Source organism: Zingiber officinale, chromosome 11B, assembly GCF_018446385.1.
Source record: "Zingiber officinale cultivar Zhangliang chromosome 11B, Zo_v1.1, whole genome shotgun sequence".
NCBI classification, from domain to species: domain Eukaryota; kingdom Viridiplantae; phylum Streptophyta; class Magnoliopsida; order Zingiberales; family Zingiberaceae; genus Zingiber; species Zingiber officinale.
The window spans coordinates 38,638,696-38,646,192 of NC_056007.1; the positions used below are offsets into that span (position 1 = coordinate 38,638,696).

Here is a 7,497-nt window from a genome sequence, read left to right on the forward strand (position 1 = left end):
GTTTCGCTCATGCAGGACAAATATATTTCTTATTACTTGCTGGAGGGGAACTCTCATGGAAACTGCACTCTTCGACTTTGTGTATATTGATCTTGCTATAATTGTCCTGAGAAGAGGGGTTGCAGATGGAGGAATCAGATAAATCAAACTCGATCTTTTCTTTGCTGATCTCCAAGAATAACCTGTGACATTTTACATCAATGATGGCTCCAGCTGTGGCAAGTGTAACGACCCAAATTTTCTCAATTAGAGTCCTAAAAGTAATTTAAAAATATTTTAAAATGCTATAGAAATATTCTAGGGATTTTTAGAAATTTTTAGAGCATTTTTATGCAATTTTTGGAGGTCGTTTGGTATTTTTACCAAACGAAGGAAGTTTCGACAAAAAAATATCCAAGCCGAGATTGAACCCACGACCTTTGGCTCGGTCAAACCCAACTAACCAGGTGGGCAAACGAATTTTTCTGTTTAGAAAAGGCAGCGAATTTATTTAAGATAGTTAACAGAATATTGGATTATAAAAGGGATAAGTTGATGTTGGATTTGTTTGTTTAGAAAAGATAGCGAATTTATTTAAGGAGTTAACAGAAATATTAAGTTATAAAAAGGGATAAGTTGATGCTCTGTTTTCCCGTGACTTAAACCATTCTCTCCTTCTCTTCTGCGTACGATGGCAGAGCTCGGGCAGTAAACGAAATGGAGTTAGGGCATCATCTCCGGCGGCCGGCCAAGGTCCTAGAAGCCCTTTTTGTTCGGTTGTGAGTCCAAGAATCAAGGTAAGTACTTCTCACATGCAGTAGGAGTAGTTTCGGACCTTTGTTCTTCTTGAATTCGAAGCATAAGAAGCGCTTATAGTGCAGATTTTTAATTAAGCCTATAGTGCAGATTTTAATTAAGCTTATAATGTAGATTTTTATGTAGAGCTTATATTGCAGGTTTTAATTAAGCGCTTATAGTGCAGATTTTTAATTAAGCCTATAGTGCAGATTTTAATTAAGCTTATAATGCAGATTTTTATGTAAAGTTTATATTGCAGATTTTAATTAAGCGCTTATAGTGTAGATTTTTAATTAAGCCTATAGTGCAGATTTTAATTAAGCTTATAATGCAGATTTTTATGTAGAGCTTATATTACAAATTTTAATTAAGCTTATAGTGCAGATTTTATATTTGCATAGTATGCAGAAATAGTGTAGCATAAAATGCAGAATCTTTATTAGAATAGTATGCAGAATTTTGATTAGCATAGTATGCAGATTTTTATTTATGCATTTCAAAGTTAGAATTTGTTTAAACATTTCAGTTTTTAAAGAAGCATTCTTTTATTAGAGGTATTAACAAGTATAAGAAAGATAAAGAAAAGAAAGAAAAAGGCCAAGGCCTTAAGTAGATCCCAAAGTCAAGACTTTAGGGATTTTGGCACACAAGGTGCTTAAAGAAAATGCCGAGGCATTATATATTAGAAGTAATAAAAGATAACAAGTATTTTACTTTATTTAAGAGGCTAGTACCCGACTTCCGAGATTGTCGTTAAACAAATCCAGGTGTCCAATTCCGAGGTCTTGGTCCTGGTAGACCGAGGTCTGCTCTTTTAGGATTGGTGGCTTGCTACCCCAACCTATTAGGGAACGCGCATAAAATGGTACTACGCCTAGGCCCAAGAAGAAAGTTTGATTATTATTTTGAAGTATTAAAGTATAAGTTTTTAAACAAGTGAAATAAGATTTAGAAAGTGTTTAAAATTCAGCAAGATTATGCTAGCATGATTGTATAGATTTGTTTTACACGTTTAGCATTTCAGTATGTTTCTTTTGCTTGTAGATGATCATGAGTAGTTTTCCTTTTGAGCATTCAACTTTTAGATTTCAGTATATTCACATGCATATTCGAGTTTTGTGAGTTAGATAGCGCTTACTAAGTAATTTTGCTTATAGATGCATTTCCTCTTACTGCAGATAAAGGAAAGGAAAAACTATAGTAAAGGAAGACGACAAGGCGGTGCGGATGGATGTGTGATCCCTGGACTATAGAAGCCTTGGGATCTAGCATAAGAATTTATTAACAAAGAGTTGAGTAGAATATATTAGATGAGTCATTTAGTCTTCCGCTGCTAGTTAATTGTATGTTTTGAGTTCTCCGAGAGTTTTAGGAATTACTATCAACATGTGTGCAATGTTAGTTAAGTAAAGTTAGTAGTCCAGTAGTGCACCGCCCTCACAGTCCAGTAGTGAGGAGGGTGGGGTGTTGCAAGTTGGTATCAGAGCAGTTCCTATTCTCCAACATCACACATCAGCACCAACCTTGCCATCTTCAAGTAAGAAAATATTTAATTTTTAGTATGCTTTTCTTTATTCTTTACAGTAAAGAGAAATCCTTAGAAGTATTAGATTATATGTACAGAATAGGGAGATGTTTAGAAGTGCTTATAAAGTTAAGAATTCTGCTTAGTTTCTTGTACATAACAAGATGTGTTCTGGGATGGTGGTATGATATGGGGACCTAATTCCGGTGAGCGCGCCAGAATCAAACAAGATGTGTTCTGGGATGGTGGTATGATCCGGGGACCTAAGCCCGGTGAGCGCGCCAGAATCAAACAAGATATGTTCTGGGATGGTGGTATGATCCGGGGACCTAAGCCCGGTGAGCGCGCCAGAATCAACCAAGATATGTTCAGGATGGTGGTATGATCAGGGACCTAAGCGGTGGCGCCCAATCAAACAAGATATGTTACGGGATGGTGGTATGATCGGGGACCTAAGCCCGGTGAGCGCGCGAGAATCAAACAAGATATGTTGGGATGGTGGTATGATCCGGGACCTAAGCCCGGTGAGCGCGCTAGAACTCAGTTCTAAGTTCGGACCCCTACCAACCTAGCGCTAGGGTAGTTGTCTGATCAACAACTTATGTTATGGTACTACTAAGTGCAACTAGGCCACCACAATAGTATGTTTATGAGTATGCATGCAAGTATGTTCAAGTCATATTATGTTTATATTTACGTTTATGTTTAGGTCTACGTTATGTTCATGTTATGTTTTTGCCTATGCATATGGACATGCTTGTGATCGAGTCTATCATTATGTTTAGTTCATCTACCATGCTTACATTTATGCTGTCATGCTTATGTCACTGCTTATGCATATGTTCATTGTATGTAGGTTAGGAGGTCCTAAGATACCTTTGATGTGGTTTTCCTTAGTACATTAGATTATGGACGCTAACTAATGCATGTACAAGGTAGAGAACATGCTATATAGAATTATTCTAAGTTCGAGGATGAACTTTTTATAAGATATGGGGATTGTAACGACCCAAATTTTCTCAATTAGAGTCCTAAAAGTAATTTTAAAATATTTTAAAATGCTATAGAAATATTCTAGGGATTTTTAGAAATTTTTAGAGTATTTTTATGTAATTTTTGGAGGTCGTTTGGTATTTTTACCAAACGAAGGAAGTTTCGACAAAAAAATATCCAAGCCGAGAATTGAACCCACGACCTTTGGCTCGGTCAAAACCCAGCTGACCAGGTGGGCAAATGGATTTTTCTATTTAGAAAAGGCAGCGAATTTATTTAAGATAGTTAACAGAATATTGGATTATAAAAGGGATAAGTTGATGTTGGATTTATTTGTTTAGAAAAGATAGCGAATTTATTTAAGGAGTTAACAGAAATATTAAGTTATAAAAAGGGATAAGTTGATGCTCTATCTTCCCGTGACTTAAACCATTCTCTCCTTCTCTTCTGCGTACGATGGCAGAGCTCGGGCAGAAAACGAAAGGGAGTTAGGGCATCATCTCCGGCGGCCGGCCAAGGTCCTAGAAGCCCTTTTTGTTCGGTTGTGAGTCCAAGAATCAAGGTAAGTACTTCTCACATGCAGTAGGAGTAGTTTCGGACCTTTGTTCTTCTTGAATTCGGAGCATAAGAAGCGCTTATAGTGCAGATTTTTAATTAAGCCTATAGTGCAGATTTTAATTAAGCTTATAATGTAGATTTTTATGTAGAGCTTATATTGCAGATTTTAATTAACCGCTTATAGTGCAGATTTTTAATTAAGCCTATAGTGCAGATTTTAATTAAGCTTATAATGCAGATTTTTATGTAAAGCTTATATTGCAGATTTTAATTAAGCGCTTATAGTGCAGATTTTTAATTAAGCCTATAGTGCAGATTTTAATTAAGCTTATAATGCAGATTTTTATGTAGAGCTTATATTACAAATTTTAATTAAGCTTATAGTGCAGATTTTATGTTTGCATAGTATGCAGAAATAGTGTAGCATAAAATGCAGAATCTTTATTAGAATAGTATGCAGAATTTTGATTAGCATAGTATGCAGATTTTTGTTTATGCATTTCAAAGTTAGAATTTGTTTAAACATTTCAGTTTTTAAAGAAGCATTCTTTTATTAGAGGTATTAACAAGTATAAGAAAGATAAAGAAAAGAAAGAAAAAGGCCAAGGCCTTAAGTAGATCCCAAAGTCAAGACTTTAGGGATTTTGGCACACAAGGTGCTTAAAGAAAATGCCGAGGCATTATATATTAGAAGTAATAAAAGATAACAAGTATTTTACTTTATTTAAGAGGCTAGTACCCGACTTCCAAGGTTGTCGTTAAACAAATCCAGGTGTCCAATTCCGAGGTCTTGGTCCTGGTAGACCGAGGTCTACTCTTTTAGGATTGGTGGCTCGCTACCCCAACCTATTCGGGAACACGCATAAAATGGTATTACGCCTGGGCCCAAGAAGAAAGTTGATTATTATTTTGAAGTATTAAAGTATAAGGTTTTAAACAAGTGAAATAAGATTTAGAAAGTGTTTAAAATTCATCAAGATTATGCTAGCATGATTGTATAGATTTGTTTTACACGTTTAGCATTTCAGTATGTTTCTTTTGCTTGTAGATGAGCATGAGTAGTTTTCCTTTTGGGCATTCAACTTTTAGATTTCAGTATATTCACATGCATATTCGAGTTTTGTGAGTTAGATAGCGCTTACTAAGCAATTTTGCTTATAGATGCATTTCCTCTTACTGCAGATAAAGGAAAGGAAAAGCTATAGTAAAGGAAGATGACAAGGCGGTGCGGATGGATGTGTGATGCCTGGACTATAGAAGCCTTGGGATCTAGCATAAGAATTTATTAACAAAGAGTTGAGTAGAATATATTAGATGAGTCATTTAGTCTTCCGCTGCTAGTTAATTTTATGTTTTGAGTTCTCCGAGAGTTTTAGGAATTACTATCAACATGTGTACAATGTTAGTTAAGTAAAGTTAGTAGTCCAGTAGTGCACCGCCCTCACAGTCCAGTAGTGAGGTGGGTGGGGTGTTACAAGTAGGAATGGTCTTCCAAGGACGATCGGTATCTTGGGGTCTTCCTCCATATCCAAGATGATGAAATCTGTGGGAACAATACATTCACCCACTTCTACTGGCACATCTTCCACTATTCCCATTGGATATCTGCATGAATGGTTAGCTAATTGCAATGCCATAGTGGTCAGCTTAATGTTCTGGAGGCCCAGCTTCTTACATAAAGAGTACAGAAGTAGGCTAATGCTGGCCCCCAAGTCGCAGAAAGCTCTCGGTATGAGTTCAGAACCAATTTTGTACGGTATGGAGAAACTTCCTGGATCCTTAAGCTTTGGTGGAGAATTTTCCATAAGGAGAGCACTGCAATTCTCTGTTAATGCCACGGTCTCAAAGTCGCCCTTTTGCCTCCTGTTAGATAAAATACCCTTTAAGAACTTTACGAACTTCAGCATTTGGTGTAGCGCATCTATCAGTGGTACTTCTATGCAAATTTCCTTGATCTTTTTCAGAAATCGGTTGAACTCTTCATCCTTCTGGGAGGTTATCAGTTTCTGAGGGAAAGGAATCATCTGACTCTATGGGGGTACTTGAAGAGTTCCTTCACCTTTCTTAGTAACCTCCTCTCCATTCTTGTTTTGAGTCTGATTGGGCATTAGGGGAGAGAGCTTTTTCTCTGAGTCAGGTTCCTTTTGAGTAATGATTTGGGGGTCTCCCACAGTACGTTCGCTTCTCAGCTCAATGCGGTTGCAATGTTCCACTAGATTTATATCTGGCTCCCCTGGAAATGTTCTCTATGCTCTTGAGATGGATTGGGCTATCTGAGCTATCTGGCTGTCTTGCATCTTTTGATGCTTCTCAGAATTTTCCATTCTTTGGGTTAACAGCTTGATTTCATTCTTCATCTCTTTTTGCTCTGAGAGAGCTTCTTCAAGCATCTTTTCAATCCTGGACAATTGTGAAGGTTGCTGTTAAAAAGTTTGTTATCCAGATGAGTAGCTCTGTTGTCCAGGTTGATAGCTTTATTTTGTTGGCCCTTGATCCTGATTGTTCCGGTATGAGAAGTTTGGGTGATTCCTCCAACCTGGATTGTAGGTATTGGAGTACGGATTATTTTGCCTTTGGTTGTAGCTGACTATTGCATCACACTGCTCAAGTTGGTTTATCTGTGCTTGTATTGGCCCTAGGGGGCAAGTATCTTGAGCATGATCCGTACTTCCATAAGTCTCGTAAACACAAACTATCACATTGGCCGTATTGTTGTTTTTCCCCATGGCCTCAAACTTCTTGGTCAGAGCGTCTAGCTTTGCAGACATGAGAATGACTACATCTACATCAAATTTTCCTGATGTTTTTATTGGGTTCCTTGAGAAAGAACCACCAGATCTTTCTGATGCCCACTGATGGTGATTCTGTGCCACATTCTCTATGATCTCTTCAGCTTCATCAAGGCTCTTGTTCATCAGTGCTCCTCCTGCTGCAGATCGAGGGATACCTTCGTGTGATAATTGATTCCATTGTAGAAGGTGTGTAGACCAACCATTTATCAAGGCCATGATGGGGGCACTGTCTCAACATACTCTTGAATTTATCCCAGACTTCAAATAATGATTCTGAGTCTACCTGTTTAAAGCTTGCAATCAGATTCCTCATATGAGCAGTTTTGCTTGGAGGATAGAATTTGTCAAGGAATTTCTGCTCACACTACTCCCAGGATGTAATGCTATTTGCTGGAAGTGAATTTAGCCACTGCTTGGCTCTGTCTTTCAAAGAGAATCAGAAGAGCAATAACCTTACTGATTCTGGAGGGACTCCATTCACTTTCATGGTGACGCAGATCTCATAGAGAAGCTCCAAGTGGTGGTTCGGATCATCATGCGGTCCTCCTCCAAATTGATTCTGCTGAACCATGTGAATTACTACAGGCTTGATTTCAAAATTGTTAGCTTCGATTGGTGGTCGAGTGATGCTAGACCGAGCCCCTCGTGCATAAGGTGCTGCATACTCCTTCAACAATTTATCAGCCATCTCTGAAGATTCTTGTGCTGCTTGAAATGTCTTCTATAGGTTTCTTCTCCTCAGGAAAGTCCTATCAATCTCTAGATCAAACGGTAGAAGTTGTCCTAAAAGATTAGCTCTTCTCATGCAAAAAATAAGATATGAAATATAGCAAAGAAGAAAAGATGAAATAA

The 7,497-nt window shown here is 37.7% G+C and overlaps 1 pseudogene; it reads left to right on the plus strand.

Moving 5' to 3' along the window:
• Nucleotides 1–6,854: 6,854 nt before the first annotated feature.
• Nucleotides 6,855–6,926, plus strand: LOC122035587 (annotated as a pseudogene).
• The last annotated feature ends 571 nt before the right edge of the window (nucleotides 6,927–7,497 follow it).